The sequence below is a fragment of the Petaurus breviceps genome, unplaced genomic scaffold (genome assembly GCF_028583685.1).
Source record: "Petaurus breviceps papuanus isolate PSGF00001 unplaced genomic scaffold, PetGlider_PUasm1.0 689, whole genome shotgun sequence".
In the NCBI taxonomy this organism is placed as follows: domain Eukaryota; kingdom Metazoa; phylum Chordata; class Mammalia; order Diprotodontia; family Petauridae; genus Petaurus; species Petaurus breviceps.
Window position 1 is genome coordinate 9,515,260 of NW_027186458.1, and position 17,182 is coordinate 9,532,441.

A 17,182-nucleotide genomic window follows, 5' to 3' on the forward strand; every position below is an offset into this window, starting at 1 on the left:
ACATCACGGTGCTGTGCGGTCCTCTTAGGCCGTAGGAGTAGAGAGGGTAGCTCCATGATCCCACGCCTCCTGAATGGCATCAAAGCTGGACAAAGCATAGTTACAGTCATCACCTCACACCCACCCTGAGGAAACAACTCCATCAGACAGACGCTATATGGAAGCGAAGTCAGGTTACGGATCCAATGAACAGGCGGCCAGGAGGCAGGCACAATGGAGATCCTCCTCTGGCTTTGTGTCCTGGATGCTAGCTTACTCTTCTGTTCTATGTTCTCTTTCTCTGACTATCTTATCTAAGACGTCAGTCTCCAAAGTAAAATTTTATATCTCCTAGGACAGCTTTCATTCAGGTGAGGTTAACATTAAAATAGACTTTTTGTTAACCCAAACTTTGCAGGAAGAATAGGCCTGCATTCCAAGTAATAAAAGGAAATACAAACTTTTCATAGCACTGGCCTTCTTCCACCACAGCTCAGGCATAAGCAGCAAGTCCTCCTGCAAGGAATATGGATCTGTACTCAGGGGCCCTGGGTTCAAATCCTGCTTCTGGCTGTACAGCCTTGGCCAAATCTCTTTTCCTCTCTGACTTGGGTTCTAAGTCCTGGAACCTGTTTTTCTGCTCTGGATCCTGGCTCTCAGGGAGAGATACTTATTCCGGGGCATCTCAGGAGCCTTTCCCTTCTCTCCCCCAGAGTATAATAAATGACTTCTGGAATCCGGTCTCCTCTACACAGCTGGGGCACGTCTCCTTGCTGTCCTTGGTATAATTTATCTTCCTCCTCTGGTTTGCACCAGCCAGAGGGAGCCAAAGTGGCCTCTTTTCACTTCACGGTCAGACTGTCCATGAGGGATCTTGCTGGGCAGGAGTTTGGGAAGCGCAGGCATGGCTCCTGCCAGGGAACCACTGACCTCTTTACAGAGGCAACTGGAGGGCGGCCCTCAAGCTCAGGATGAGAGGGGTTCTCTGAGGTCTCGGACTCGTCACACAGCCACTGCCCCTTCTGTGTGACAGGTCCATGAGGGTTGGCCAGGGAGGCACACTTGAGACCTTCCTGGGCCGCCTCTCAGCTTTGTGCCTCTGTGGTTTGCTTTCGGCTTGGCCCTGCTCCTAACCTGGGATGGGGAAGGGACTGAGGCACCAGGATCATGGGGGCAGGGCAGGAAGAGGTCAAATCTCCCTTCTGGCTGACACCTTCATAACTGCTGCCTGGACCAGAAGAGTCTGCTGGACGAGCCCTCACAGGCCAGCACAATATCATAGTTTTAGAGCCAGAAAGGGCCTTATAGAGGACTTCTGGGCCATCCCCCTTCATTTTACAGGTGGGGAACTTCAGACAGGTTAAGTGCCTTGCCCAGAGTCCCACAGGCAGGGGGTAGGACTTGATCCCAGACCCTCTCACTCCTAATCCATGCTCTTGGCATTCTACCACACTGTCTCTGAGAAAGGAAGAAGGCTGGGCTCCTTCTTCTTCATGGAGGACTTCAGAATTTCTCCCCACACGTCCATCCTTTCCTGCCTTGTTCTGTAATTAGGACAGCCTAACATAGGGAGGGAAGCATTGGTCTGCGGCAGGAGGTCAGAGTTGGAGCCCCAGTTTGCCAAATAGTTCATTGTCCAGAATGTTTAGGCGGCAGGTTCTCAAGCAGCCTATGTGACCACTTGCTGGGTTCATTGGCATGGTGATGTAGAGAATAAAATCAGGGAGCTAAGCGGCACAGCAGATAAAGAGCCAGACTGGGAGTCAGAAAGACCTGAGCTTAAATATAACCTCTGAAACGGACTTGTGACCCTGAGCAAGTCACTTCACCCTGTTGGCCTCAGTTTCCTCATCTGTAAAGTGAGCTGGAGAAGGAAATGGTAAACCACTCCAGTATCTTTGCCAAGAAAACCCCAAATAGGGTCATGGAGAGTTGTACATTACTGAAACAACTGAACAACAAAGAGAAAAAAGTACCAGAGATGGAGGAAAGAAGAAACAAAATGGGGAGGCCTCGCAGCTGTGCTATGAGAGGCGGGCCTTTCCCCCAGTGGCCTGTGCTCATGCTCCCAGGAGAAGTAGCCATGGAGGCTGTGGAGGGAGGGCTGCTGTAATCCTCCTTTTATAGACGGGAAGGTGAAGAGCCTCGAGCCACACAGACAGTGAGAGTCTGAGCCTGGACTTGACCTCTGGCCTCCTTGACTCCGGGCACAGCTCTCTAACCTTGGCAGTCCCCTTCCTGTCTGTGCCTATTTCCTCAGCTGTAAAATGAGCAGTGTAGTCCCTCTCAGGCCCTCTGAATGCTATTACCAATCACTGTGCTGGGTACTGGGATGCTTGGTCAGGGACAGACCCGACAAGGTGGCCTCAGAGGTCTATTCTGTGGAGATCCTGAGATTCTGGGACCTGGGCATTGCAAGTCAAGGCAGGTTCTGGGCCTGCCTCCCTGTCCCCATCTCTATCGCTGCCTCCATCCTCCCCCAGGCTTGCCCATGAGGCCGATGCTTCAAACCTCTGGCTCATAAGCTCCTCCTATGCCTTGGCTGATAGCGATCACCCCCATTCAGCATTTGGAAATAAATCATTCACAAAGGCCAAGAGAAGCATCTGGCCCCAGCTTTCTTCAGGCCCAGGACTGGAAGTGATAAGGCCATTTTGCTTATTTTGTTTATCATTCATCATTTGCATGATAATTTTCTCCTGTAATTAATTAGTCTGGCAGCACTATCACTATCTTCATTTTAAGTGGTTAGCCATCCATTCATAACAAATGACCAGCAGTGCATTGCCTGCACAGGAATGAGTCTGCTTAGATAGTCCCAGCTCAGAAATTCCTAAGTCAATCCACACAAGCATTTTAAGGATTCTGGCCAAAGCTTCCACCATTGAGCCAAGAGGAGATTTAGCCTGGCCCTTCCTCTCATGGGCAGAAGACGCAGTCCTTAGGTCCCTCTTTTCACTGTGTCCTTCCGGAGCTCACCTTTCTTCCTTTCACTACCAAACAAAATGCACCACCACCCAGCACAAATGAACCTCAATAGTAGGGATGATCCCCAAATATCAGACCAAGTAACTTCCTAACACCTTTCCCAGGACCCTAGCACCTAGCCCAGGTCATCTTTCTGGGACCCATCGTCCAAGTAAGACCACTGGGGATGGGAGGTCCCAGACTTCAGCAAAGACATTGTCCATTTGTCCCTCTATGAAAGGATAGATATAAATATGTCATTTCAATCCAATATGCTTTTATTTAGTAGTTCCTGCATGTCAGCGCTGTCCAAGGTCCTGGGGATTCAAAGACAAAGATCTGTGCTGAAGTGGGGGACCTTGGAGTTCCTGTGGCCACTCTCTTCCTGCTCCAGAGGAGAAAATGAAGGGGCTTGTGCGAAGTCAGAAGTTCCAGAGACCTACAACACTCATGAGTGTGGCCTGAACTAGATTACTGTTTAAGGGGAAAAGTTTAACAAAACAAAGTCAAATGCAATAAAGCAGAGATAATGTTAATATGTGGTTTCCTAAGTCAATATGCGGCCCCTCAGGAATCCTTATGGAGGGGTTAGCAGCCCCCATTTCTGTTTGAATTTGACACCACTGCCTGAAGTTGCACATTTGGGGTCAATCAGTTGTTCAGTCATGTCTGACTCTTTGTGACCCCATTTGGGGTTTTCTTAGCAAAGATACTAGAGTGGTTTGCCATTTCTTTCTCCAGTTCATTAGACAGATGAGAAAACTGAGGTAAACAGAGTTAAGTGACTTGCCCAGGGTCGCCCAGCTAGGGAGTGTCTGAGGCTGGATTTGAACTGAGGAAGGTGAGGGTCCCTGACTCCAGGCTCAGATTCTATCCACTGCCCCATTCTCTGCACACCTACACAGTTGGTGCACACTTAATTTTGTGCCTGAGTGCACATGTTGCATGTGTAGATATGACAACCCAACATGATTAGATTTATGTTATCTCCCACAAAAATCCATGAAAATCCTGCTATTACTCAGAAAACACCAGTGGCTCCCTATTGCCTCCAATACCAAATACAAAATGAATTGTCACTCAAAGCCCTTCATAACCTAGCCTCCTCTTAGCTGCCCAGTCTTCTTACACCTTATACTCCCCAGTCTGCACCCTTCCATCCGGTAACACCAGCCTCCCAGTTGTTCCACAAACAAGACCATCCTCTTGGCTCTGGGCATGTCCTCTAACTGGCCTTCATGCCTTGAATGTGCTTCCTCCTCAACTCTGTCTACTGACTCCTCTGGCTTCCTTTATTGTATAACTAAAATCCTGCCTTTTACTAGAAGCCTTCCCTGTCTTAATTCCTGTGTCTTCCCCTGTTCATTATTTCCTCCTTATCCTGTATAGAGCATAGCTTGCTTTGTATCTTTGGTTTGATTTTCTCTCCTCCATAAGATGTAAGCTCCTTGAGGTCAGGGACTGTCTTTTGCCTCTTTTTGAATCTCCAGCACTTAGCACAGTGCCTAGAACATCGAAGGTGCTTAATAAATGTTCATTGATTACTTGAGTTTTTCCTTGACTCTCTGCCTCAGCATACCCAGCCTTCCAGGAGACATGGCTTGTCAGATTGCTTAAGTTCTGAACTTTCCTTCCCTGCCTCCATTTCTCAGCGCTTTGTGTAGGTTGGAGCCAGTCACCCTCAATGCTCAAACTCCAGAGATGTTTGCCAGGCCTGGACATAACCTGGCCATGGGGTCTCCTCTCTTGCTCATGCCATCGGGAGCACCAGACTCCCTGGCACCTAAACCCAGATATCCACAGATAGTCTTTATCCATTCCACAGCAGTCAAGCTCTGGTATAGGACAGAGAGGAGGTATGTGATACAAAGTTAGCTTATCAGAGCAAACATTACTAAAATGATGAGAGTATCATCATCCCCACTGGGCACCCTCCTCTCTGGGCTTCACTGCCACTGATGTGTGATAGGTACAAGGAACGAGAGAAAGACTAATGGGAAAAGGACTCATCCTGTCAGTGCTAGGACAGCCCCCAAACCCAGAGCATTATCTGCTTCCCATTGTCTGTTTATTGGACTTTAGTTTCAATCACACAGTGCCAGATTCGCCATTGCCCACAACCATTTTTCTCTCAGGGGGTCCATCTGGCTTGCACCAATATGCAGCACCCATTCTAAGACTCTGTTCTGCTGGCTGTTTTCCTAATGGGTCTCTGCTCTCCTGCAAGGATATAGGAAGAAGTTGGGAAGGAGAAAGAGAGAGGAAATGATCCTGAAGGAGACATGATGGGGTGGGGTCAGGGACACAAACAGAGGATAGGTCACCTGAGCCTAGAGTAAAGGAGGAGAGGAAGGGGAAGGTAGAGAGATATTTGCACCTGAGAAGGAGGACAGATCAAGGTGCTCTCAATAGATAGCCTCACTTTTCTCAGGAGAGTAAGAGGTGAGGTTAACTGCTGGATGAGAGGGGGAGGGACCTAAAGAGTGAAGAACAGGGCAGACATCCGAGAGAATGAGGTTGAGAGCTATTAGGAGATGAACAAGCAGACTTCTGGGCAGCAGCACAGTCCTAGCAATGTAGGATCCCAGACTTAGAACTCAGATGAACCTTTGATTGTATGGACTCCGATCCCCTCGCTTTGGTAATTAAAGAACCAACTTGAGGCCCAGAGAAATAAATGATCTGCAGGACCACACAGCTAGCTAATGTCCAAGGTCATAATTGAATGTGGCATTGCCTTCCCTCCAACTAGTGCCCTATGCATTATGCCACACTCACCAATCCCTCCCATCTTTTAATGTAGTAACTGCTAGGTCCTATGTAATCCTGACTGTAGTTCCATGATATTTGAATGGTTTCTTTTTGGCTGCTTGCAGTGTTTTCTCCTTGACCTTGTAATTCTGGAATTTGACTACTATATTTCTTGGAGTTTTCAATTTGGGATCTCTTTCAGGAGGAGTCTGGTGAATTCTTTCAATAACTATTGTACCCTCTGATTCTAGGACCGCAGGACAGTTTTCTTTGATAATCTCTTGGAGGATGTTGTCCTTTTTTTCATCATGGATCTCTGGTAGAACAATAATTCTTAGGTTATCTCTCCTGGATCTGTTCTCCAGGTCAATTGTTTTTCCAGTGATTTATTTTACACTTTCTTCTAATTTTTCAATCTTTATGTTTTGTTTGACTGACTCTTGATGCATCATAGAGTCCTTAGCTTTGATTTGACTGATTCTAATTTGTAGTGAACTATTTTCCTCAGTTAGTTTTTGAAGCTCCTTTTCCATGTGTTCAGTTTTCATTTTTAGGGAGGTATTTTCTCCAGTTAGATTTTGAACCTCTCGTCCCAATTCACAAATTTTATTTTTTAAGAATTTGTTTTCTTCAGTGAGATTTTTTCCCCCAATTTGGTCAATGTAGATTTAAATTTAGTTTCTACCTATCTAATTTGGCTTTTAAAATTTTTCTTGATCTCTTCCAAGAGTGCCTTTTGGGCTTGAGACCAGTTCCTATTTCCTTCTGTGGTCTCAGGTGTGAGGATAGAGTCGATGCTGTCCTCTGTATTTGGTTGTTCTTGCTCGCTATAATAAGATCAGATCATTTTTCTTGCTTTTGATGACTCAGCTTCCTTCTTACCCATTGTGATTGCCTATTTCTTGACTTCAATTCTCAGGCTGGGAGCTAAGGGCCTGGTTGTTGACTTTGTGTGCTGTAGCCTCTGGGTGTCTAGACTGAGGCCATGGATAGGACTCTCAGTATTTCCCCTGAGTTACCCTGAGGCTCACAGAGTAATGTAAGGGGGAGAGGTGGTCTGGCCACTTCAGGTTTCCACCTCTGTGCCCCTGGGCTACAGCTCAGGCAGGCTCAGCAGCTGGAGGCTGGCAGTGCTGGTGTCTGCAGATTCCCCTGGTGGTGCTAAGGCACACCCAGTCTTCTTGTGTTTGGGCTTGTTGGCTCCAGCCCCCCTGGGCTTCAGGATCTCCAAGGTGGGGCTTGTTGGGAGGCCTCTCACCCTTATCTTCAGTCTCCATACTGCTTCAGTTACACCCTTCCTCTAGGTCTCCCAAGCCCGAGACTGTTTTCACTATTTCAGGATTGTACACTGTGGGACATTTATCTCTGGCTTTTCTGGGTCAGAGAGGGGGAATCAGAACAGCTAGATTCTAGCTGAAACAACTCAGCCATCTTGGCTCCTGGAGGTTCAGGTAGGTGATTTTTAAAGGTCCAGGCTGTGGGCTGATAGCCCTAGTAGAAGCTGCAGTCACTGCTGCAGGCCCTGCTCTTTCTCTTACCCAGCTCCAACCATTCTGCAGTGAGACCTCTTCGAATCGCCCTTGGGATGGTGAGTTGGCAGGCTTGGGCTCACTCTCACTCTGCTGTAGTCTGCTCTCAGGTCCTTGCTGATGCAGCCCCTGTGTGCTCCCAGCTCCCCCTGCCCAGACCTATGTGGGCACTTTCCTGGGCTGGCAATCTGCCACACTCTGTCTCCCAGTGGATTCTGTCACTCTAAAATCCATTCAGATTCACTTTTTAAAGGTTAGTGATGGAATTCATGGAAGAGTTTAGGAAAGTTCCTGCTTCCATTCTGTCATCCTGGCTCCACCCCAACACACTTTCCCATCTGCACAGTTTCCTGGCTTCCTCCAGCTGTGTCCAGCAGCACTTAAGCAAAAACAAAGGCTATAGCTGAGGATCAGCCTGGCATGAACAACAGAAGAGTAATGGGGGAGGGGGAAAGGGAGCTTCAAGGGTAAATGATGGTGCCTTTGGGGAATGGCTTAGCTATAGAGTCAAAATTGTGAAGGATGGAAACTAAGGACAGAGTGTCATGAAGAGACTGGGAAAACAGAAGGATGGAGAGACTTCAGCTCATTAGAAGATTGATAACCAGGCTAAGGAAGACAGGTGGATGGACAAAAGATTGGGATCAAAGGGGTGGACCATGGCCAGTTATAGGCTCCCTGAGAAGCAAGGTCTGATTTATCTCACTAGTGGTTGAGGGGCATGGCATAGAGGAGGATGATGGAACATCAATATAAATACCCAAGTCACCTACAGATGATGGCAAGGGCTGTGAAGGGTGGGAGGGAAGAAGACTGTGAGCCAGGTACTGAGCTCCCTAAGAGTGGGAGGGTCAGCTGAAGGCTAGACCTGTACTGAATGACCTGAGTAGACAGGGTGAACTTCAAAGGAAGTAAAGTTGCCTAAGGGCAGGTGTTTAGGTGGCATAGAGGAACAAGGAGTATGCCAACTCTACTGGGGGGGGGCAAGAGAGAAGGTGTGCCTAGTACTGAAGATAAAAGCTAGGGATGAAGTGACATCTGAGGAAAGTCAGCTTTCCAGTAGCATGAGAAGAGGGAGACTGTGAGGGGAAAATATCTTAGATGAAAGAAAGTTTAACATCAGAACAAGGGGACCAGAGGACCTAGTGAAAGGGGAGGGAAGAGGGATAGGAATGGGTTGTGTGTAGAGGGGAGGAGAGTGGGCTGAGTCTGGATAGGGCTGAGGTCATGGGGGAGGAGCTTCACATTGGCGGCTGGCATCCCTTGTCCTAGCCCTTGGGGGGGCAGGTCATCTCAAAGATTCCCGTGTGATGGTGCCTTCATGTGACTGGTATCTCTCAAAGTGAGGACCCCTTAGTGAACTGAAGGGGCCACAGTGATGGCCAGGATGCTCCTATAAGGCATGTGTGACTGCCTCACTCTTCCTTCTCTCTCCACTATAACCTTTGGGAGAATTCCCTCCCCCAGCTCTGAAGGACATGTCCTGTGAATGGCGAGTCACCCTCCAGGGCCACCCACCTAGGAAGCTAAGGCAGATACCAACCCAAGACTAGGCAGTTGTAACTGTCCACCAGGGCTTCCCCACGAGGTCAGCACTCATACCCAGCTTTCTGGGAGATTTCTCAGGTTCCCACCCCTAGCAGCCCACTCTTTTTGCAGCAGACGTTGTTCTGGGACCTCGACAAAGTTAAATGGCAATTAGGAGCCCTAGAATTCAAAAGGCAGAAGGAACTGCAGTGAAATCCCCAGACATTTCACCTGGAGTCATCTCCTCATTCCAGCTGATAGGTGAATTCAGTGGGTGTCCACAAAATCTTTCACACTTACAGAAAAGCCAGTCCCTGAGGGTGAATGATGACCTGACAGAGAGCCCTGAAATGAGACAGCTGAACCAGCTCCTAGTCAGGAACACCGGGGAAGGACTTCCAGAGGCCCAATGGAACGAGTTCCTGTTTGGCCAGGACTATGCTCAGATAGCCTGGGGCTGCTTCCGGACTTTCCGAGCCTCTCCAGCATCCGTTTAGCGCCTAAAGGAAGACGACTTCTGAGAAGCACTTGGCCACTGGCACTCAGGGCAAAGGCGATTAAATCTTTGGGTGGGCCCGAGCTGATCTTGCCTGTGATCCGACTAGGACAGGTACAAGTCTTGGAGAGACTCCAGCTGCAAGATCCAAGCCCTCCGCCAAAGAACACAGCATCTCCGAGTTTAGTCCCACCTCAGCCCCAAGCAACACTCTGGCCGTTTTCTGCCAGGCTGGCCATTGCTGGAGTTCAGGTCTCTTTCTACAGCTTTCTCTTTTCTGTGCTGGGTGAGTACACCACACATATCATCTAACTTCAACTGGGCCTCCAATACAATTCTTCTATTCCATCCGAATTGATTCTCTATCTCTTGCCTCAGAAGCTAGCCATTCACAGCCTTCTGTTCCCTGCTGAAGCCTCCCACACAGCCCTTTACCCCTTCTCAGCTTAGGACCTTATCTCCCACTTTACTAAGAAAATGGAAGCGATTCTCCATGAACGGCCCTTCTCCTGTTCTTTTAAGCTAAAGACCCCTTGGCAGCATCTCCCACTCTCTCTTCTCACAGTCTCAGATGAAATTTCTCTTCTGACAGTTACCAGATCTCTCACCCTCCAAATCTGATTGTCTTTTCTCGTTCCTCAGCCTGCTTCAGCTGGAGGCCGAAGGCTCCTTCCTCTGAATTTTTGTGATCCTTCTCTCTTCTCGTTCCTTCTACCTTTTCAACCACTGCTCAGTCTCCATGGCTGCCCCAACATCCAAACAATGCCCCCAGCTCTTGTCCTCAGTCTTCTCCCGACTCTCGGTCTTGGTACTGACCCAGGCAGGCATTCATCAAACCAATTCTAGTTAATTAAAGATTTCAGTCAGTTGGGTCCAGTTAATTTAGGGCACATAATAGCATTTAATCTGATTCTCCAACATAGGATCAGAAACCGTGGGGACATTGGGTTCAGATGAAAAGTTAAATTCATGGCCATTAGGAGCCTTAGATTGATGCAGGCCAGGGGAAGTGATTTCCCTCCTTTATTACAGAAATGAACATTTTCTCCCCTATGGCATCTGGAAGAACTGGAATCCTACTAGATGGTGAGCTTCATAGGGAGGCAGGGCTTCTCTTAGATAGGATCCTCTCCCTCCTCAGATTACCTTATGTTTTCTTATCCGTGTACTTTGTAACAGACACACGCATATACACACAGACACACATACATATACACACATGTACACACACACAACTTTGTAGTTGGGAAGCCAGAAACAGCTCGGAAGTGTCTTGGTTCTTCACATGCCCAGCTAAACACCACCTACATCACACAGTGAAAGTCCTTTCCCCCCCTTCGTTTCAGTAAAACTCACGCCCAGCAGCAATCATGTGTACTTCCATAGTCCTGCTGGATACCTGAAGTCCTGTCCCCTCCATAACCTGTGGAGTTGGGTAGTGAGTTAGGGAGTCCAAGCTTATCATTATCTTCTTTTTACAGATGGATGGATGGATAGATGGATGGATGGGTGGACGGATGGATAGATGGGTGGGTGGGTGGGTGGATGGGTTAAAGGGGAAAAGGCATTAAATTGGGAGGCAGAAGGCAGAGGTTCAAATCCCAGCCTTTCCACTGTTTTCAGGGCTGCCTGTTTCCTTCTTTATAAAATGAGGTTGGGCCAGATGGCAGGGGGCCCCTGGAAGCTTGGACAGAGCTGGCTGTCTGCTCTTCCAAAGCAGCTCCTCCCTGAGACACAGGACCAGTGCTGGGATGCTCCCTAGGCTCCTCCAGTCCAGGCCTAACAAGTCTACGCATTGGGGAAGAGGACAGAGGAGCAGGGAGGGAGTCTTTCCATCTGCTGCAGTCACACCATTCCGGTAGGACTGGTTGCAGACGGAGCCAGCTGTGGGGGCCCTGCCCACTTCCTTATCAGGAGCCTAGGCTCCCCTGAAAGAGGCCTCCCTCCCCTAATCCCTTCCCATCACCTGCCCACTCCAGCTAAGCCAGGTGTTGACTGATAACTGAGGTGTGAGCTGATGGATCAGGGTGGCCTGGGGAATGATGGAGGTGGGGGTAGGAAGGTCTGAGAGAGGGAAGGAGCTCCTTTGTGGGACTGGCTCTTTGTGTCTCTCCATCTCTGGGGAGGGGGAGCGAGCAGCGGCAAGGCCAGAGATGCCAGCCTGCCCTCAGTCAGCTTCCTCTGAAGACCTCAGAATGGGAGAGTCAGGCGGGGGGGGGGGGTGCGGGGAGGACTCGAAGGGAGCAGGCCTAGAAGAGACCCCAGGGCACAGAGTGCCAGAGCTGACAGAGGCCTTAGATCACAGACTGTGCTCACCTAGAGGGCCCTTAGAACATGGAACAGAGAAGGGCAGAGACCTTAGGACAGAGAATGCTGCCAGGCTGGGGAGGGTCCCTAGAAGAGAAAAGAGAAAATAGAGACGGGTGAGGCAGAATTGGGTGGTGGAGGGTGTCCACCTGAGAAATAAAACAGAGAGAGAGAGTATCTTGCAGCAAGAGTTCAAGACAGGTCAACACCTAAAGGTTTCTGGGAAAGGAAGTTTTAGGTCTTCTGGATTGTGAAGGTAAATCAGAGACTTCCAAGGCTTGCAAAGGAAAGGGGTCATTTTCTCCTTCACAGAGAGATGGAGACAGCCTTAGAAAGACCTGTGATCAAATTCTGCCTTAGACACCAGCTGTGTGACCCTGGGCAAGTTACTTCACCCTTCTTGCCTCAGTTTCCTTGCCTGTGAAATGAGCTGGAGAAGAACATGGCCAACCACTCCGGTATCTCTGCCAAGACAGCCCCACATGGTGTCAGGACGAGCAAGGTGGAATGAACAGCAGCCAAGAGGAGCCCACGCACTGGCCTTTATCCCTCCTAACAAGGTATACAGCAGGAGTTTACCAAAGTTAACCAGCTGAACGAGGGACCAGGTGCTGTTTTCTTTGGGTGGGGCAGACAGCTTTGCTCAAGGTCTTTATTCATTCCTTTCCTTTTACTAAAAATGTGCCTGGTCCTGTTATATGAATGGAATTGTGGGGGCACACGTCCATCACCTGCTGATGGTGTGGAGGGCTCAGCCCCCTGTCTGCGTCAGAGCTGGAATGGGGGGGGGGGTGTCAGGTCTGGAAAGGACTCCAGGCAGCGCGGTGCCACGGCGGGCGAGGGTGCTGGTCTGAGTTCAGATTCTACCTCAGACAGCTTGCAAAGCTGCGGGACCACAGGCAAGGTGTTCCACCTCTCCCATCCTCAGTTTCTCTACCTATAAAATGGGGACAATAACAGCACCTACCTCCCAGGGGTGTTGAGATGACACGTACCCTGTTTTTAAACCTTATGTTCTATGTGATAGCTGTAACAGAGCCAAGACCTGGAGCTGGAAGAGATTGTAGCTTAGAACGGCAGAGAAGGTTCAGTGACTCAGCTACATCCCCTGGTCAGTGCCTGAGGCAGGATTCACACCCCAGCCCTCCTAACTAGCCCGGGCGATCTGCCTCCAAGCATGTTGGAATAGATACGCTCTCTTACCACTAAGTTGGCCCCCAAACACTGTCTCTGTTGATTACCTTGGCTTTCTTCCCCATCGGCCCCCGCACCTCTCTGACCCAGGCCTCTCTCCCACAGTGGATTAATCCATTCCACTTTGGAGCTCATCCTGGGGCTTAGCTGGCTTAATTGGAGAGAGAAGGAGCGGGTACAGACTGACCTCCCAATGGCCGTAGCTGGCTGCGGACCAGGCTCTCCATCCCACCCACTCTGGGCCCCTCCACACCTGGCCTGCTTTCCCACCCGGTAATCAGACCCAAGCCTCTATTGATGGAAAGGGCGGGGCCAGCAGCTCCCTTATAGCCCCTGCATTTACCATCTCGGGGACTCCCCAGATGGAAACTCCCTTCCCAGGCCACCCCTCTTCTATGTACCAGGTGAGATAGCAGCACCTGGCACACAGTGGGGGAATGAATGAAGCAGCGTTATTAGGTGTGTGCCACTCGCCAGATCCTGAGCTAAATGTTGGGGATGCAAAAAAAAAAGTGAGCCAGCTGCTGCCCTCGGGGAGCTTATACTCTAACTGGGAAGCCAGGGGCAGGGGGAAGAGAAGAAGCATTTGGTCAGTGCCTGCTTTGTGCCATCCGCTATCTAGATGAGTAGTGGCCTGGGCGGGGGTGGGGGGGAATCTGGGGAGGCACAGAGGTGGTGAGTGGTGAGCCGTAGGGAGATGGGTGCCCTGTCCTTCCACAAGCAGTGAGTAGACAGCTTCTTTGTTTGGCTAAAAATATGGAGGTTAAAGGCCAGAGAAGCTGACGTCCCAGGCAGCCCAGATGCTAGAACAAGTGATGGGGGCAGTGTTGATCAGTGGGTTTGGCATCAAGGGACCTGGGCTCCACAGTGGCTTAGCTTCTCTGGGGTCTCTTTCCACCACTAAAGAATCAGGGTGTCAGACAAGCTGACCTCTGAGGTCCTTCAGAGCTGTCCGTGTGTCCTGTTACCCCAAATCCCTGAAAGAAGGTATTAAAGAAGGCTTTTAGGGTATTAAAATGCCCCTTCATCCATAGGGTCAAGGCTGGGCAGGGTTTGGTGCTCCCATGGATAACCTCTCCATCTGGGTGCTGGGATCTGGGGTTCCCTGTTGGGGCTCCCATTAGCTGCCATCTTTCCTCCTCTGCTCTCCTGCCCACTGCATCACAGCCCCAGCCTGCATCCTAGCTCTGCTCTGTGGTTCCCATTTCCCTGGGACCAGCCACTTACCTGCCCTATGGATTGGGTGTCTTAGGGTGGGCATGTTCTATGTAAATGATTTATTAGAAGCCACATCAGTACAAACAACTCAACTGGCTTGGTGACCATTGACATTAGAATGGCTTAATGTCATTGAGTAAAGTATCCAGCGGTCCCTCTTTCTGAGGGTTCTTTGTCCTTCACTCTCATTCCTCGCTCCTTATATGTCCATCATTCATGTCTGCTCATTCTTCTGCTTTTTTCCGGCAGCCCCCTCCCATCACTCGCCATTCTCCCAGATGTTGCCATGGAGACTCAGAGTGTAACCATGGCAGCCAAGCAGACATCTCTGCCCAGAGGTCCTAGCTGCCTGGGAGATGGAACCTGGTATTGGAGGAAAACAGCTGAACTGGGAGAGACTGGAGAAGGGAGAAGCTACAGGAGACATTTTCCCCTTCAGCAGAATCTAGGGTGGAGGGGAGGCCCAGGACACAGACAATCCACGAGTGCAGACCTTCCTGGGAAGCTCCTGGGCCGTCTGGTGAAGTGTGTGAACCCTTCCTCAGCATAATGCTTTTAGATGCATTAAGTAAAGTACACAGGATATCAGAGGAAATCACTTACACTGAAATATCGTTACCAAAATATATGTACTTTCAGCCAAGTTCACAGACCCCAGGTTCAGAAGGGGACTGCCTCACATTGCACTTTAAAGGCCTGTAGCATCCCTCCCAAGCCATTTAAAGTGACCACCTTTCTGTGCTGTCATTGTGGGCCAGGGCTTTGGGGCCAAGGGGTAGGGAGGAGCTGGGACAGGAAAGAGGGAGCTGCCCCCTCTCCCCTCTCCATGGCCCCACAGCTTCATCGAATGCACAAAGAAGGCCTCTTGTCCTACTGACGGCCTGCAGCGAGCTGGCTGGTCCTGGAGTGAATGTCTTGGTCTCTGCCTTAGACCAGTACTGCCAATGGCCAGCCTGCCACTGCCCACTGGGAGCTGGGTCTGAGCAGAGCTTCTTCAGCCTCCACTTTGGCATCTCCACTTGGGCAAGACCTGGCCCCTCCACCCCCACTGCTGTGCCGTGTTCCGACTCCATGTTCCACCCTCCCTACCTGGATCGGATCAGCAGCCTGACCATGCCATTTCTACGTCCATGGCGTCTCCCACATTTATCTCCTCTCCTGTGGTCCCATCCTTCCTGGCAATGGGGTGGGATGCCTTCTGGCCCCTTGCTAAAGTATTTGAATGACCAGAGGCACCAGATGGATCCCCATGATCCCTGGTGCCTTGAGTCCCATCACTGGGGCCTGAGTGGCAGATGACTAGGGACCAAGCAGGAAGGATGATTAGAAGGAGAAATAAGCACCCACTGAATCTTTCCTCCTTTTCTTTGGGACTCTGCCAGCTCTCCTCTGGACTTCTGGCTCATAGAGATGGGGAGGAGGGAGCAGATCCCCCTCCCCACTTCCCAGCAGGGAAGGAAACAAGAGAAGAGGAAGGGAGGCCAGCTGGGCGGTTCCCACACATGGCATGTGAGCTCAGCTGAGACTGTCTCAGGTCCCCAGAGGGCTCTTCATTCTTCCTGAGCACAGGTGATGGAATAGCAGCCCTGAGATGGGTGTTCCCAGCAGCTACCTTGTGAGCTGGAGAGTGGAGAGACCCAGGGCCAGCAGCAGCAGGAAGGGCTTCCCGCACCCGAGCCCCTTCCTGAATAAGAAGATGGCCACAGACTGGAGGATGACGTTCTCAGCTGGCCAGAAGTCATGGACTTTCAGTGAGTTGCCCAGACGGGGAAGAGCTGGGCTGAATGTGAAATCCGAATTTCCTGGAAGCCTTTATGCCCTGGGAGACAGTAAAGAAGTCTTGTGTTTTAGGCATTTTTTGGGGGCGTAGCTATCCTAGAGACCCTCTGATCCCTACTCTGGAGCCAAATCCAGCCTTTGAGAGATTGTCCCCAGGGCTCTGATCTGGAGTGGAGGAGGGTGTGATGGACCTGTGGGCACAAGAAACACATGACGACTTCCTCCCTTGGGGGTCAGTCTGCCCCCAGACTGAGTGCAGTCTGTACGAATCAAGGTCAGGGCTCCCTCGGATGCCCCCCAGATGCAGTCGTATGCCTGTGGCAGCTGTATGAGGCAGATCATCCCCGTTGTACATATAAGGAAACAGGCTCAGAGAATCAATGGATCAAGCCATCAGCTCTTCCCACATGCTGGGCACTGTGCTGAATGGCAGGGATACAAGCTGATATGGTTACCAAAAACACGCCCCTGTCCTCTAGTGGGGGAGACAGTATGCCAATAATTGTGTATGTGTCCGTGATCATACATTCAGAATATGTGTGTGCATGTGTACATGTGTGTGTGATGGGGGGACCAGGAAAGGCAAGTGCCTGTTGTGTCCCATCCAAGCAAAAAAAGAGAGTCCTTGCCCCCAGGAAGCTCGTGATCCAGGATGGCTCCCCGTGAAAGGCAGATCGGCAGGAGAGGACAGGTGCTTGGAGCTGGGGAATGGTGCTGACATCCGGAAAGTCAGGGGCACAGCTGGGAAGGAGAAGGAGGAGTGTATTTGGTCTGGAGGCCACTGGGGTAGGGGGCCAGCGAGGCAGAGGGATGCTCTGGGGGACAAGGCTTCCGAGGCAGATGGATGGCCCAGAGTGAGAAGGGAGGTGTGGGGAAGTCTGAGTGACCAGGAGGGGAAATGCCTGTAGACAGCAGAGTCCTGAAGAAGGCAGGAGAAGCCAGGAGGAGGCATAAGGTTATAGCCAGCAAGGACTGTGATGTGGAAACAGTTTGAGCCCTTTTCTTAAAAAAATATGCATTACATATACATGTGTGTTTATATTTATTTTTACTTTATATTAAAATACCTGCAAATGTGTGTGTATTATATATATGTGTATATATGTATGTATGTATCTCACACACACACACACACACACACACACACACACACACACACACCATTTGCGCTTTGGAACATCTTTTCTGACCCAGCTCAGTGTGCTTGTCCTGGCCCAGCTTGGGGGGCACTGCACAAAGGAAGCTCCCAGAGCCCTGCAGCTGGCAGGTGTCAGAATTAAGTCTCTGGCCACAAGACCAGTGCTTTGTCCAGCCCCCCCCCCAGTCAAGCACACATGTCCGTAGCCCTGTGGATGCAGGAGGATGCAGACTCGTGGACACATCGGATTCCAGGGGGAGCTCCACGTCATATATGACCGACGGGAAGGGGAGGGGA

General features: G+C 50.3%; 1 long non-coding RNA gene across 5 annotated transcripts; it reads left to right on the forward strand.

The window, feature by feature from the left end:
* The first annotated feature begins 6,349 nt into the window (after nucleotides 1-6,349).
* On the forward strand, nucleotides 6,350-16,838 carry LOC138174616 (uncharacterized). Of its 5 annotated transcripts, XR_011171787.1 has the most exons (5): nucleotides 6,350-7,148; nucleotides 7,240-7,285; nucleotides 9,056-9,535; nucleotides 11,869-12,116; nucleotides 14,218-16,838. It is a non-coding gene; the product is annotated as an uncharacterized lncRNA (long non-coding RNA). The 5 variants fall into 5 exon arrangements; XR_011171788.1 differs by lacking the exon at nucleotides 7,240-7,285 and having other exon boundaries at nucleotides 9,008-9,535; XR_011171786.1 differs by lacking the exon at nucleotides 7,240-7,285 and having other exon boundaries at nucleotides 6,363-7,148.
* The last annotated feature ends 344 nt before the right edge of the window (nucleotides 16,839-17,182 follow it).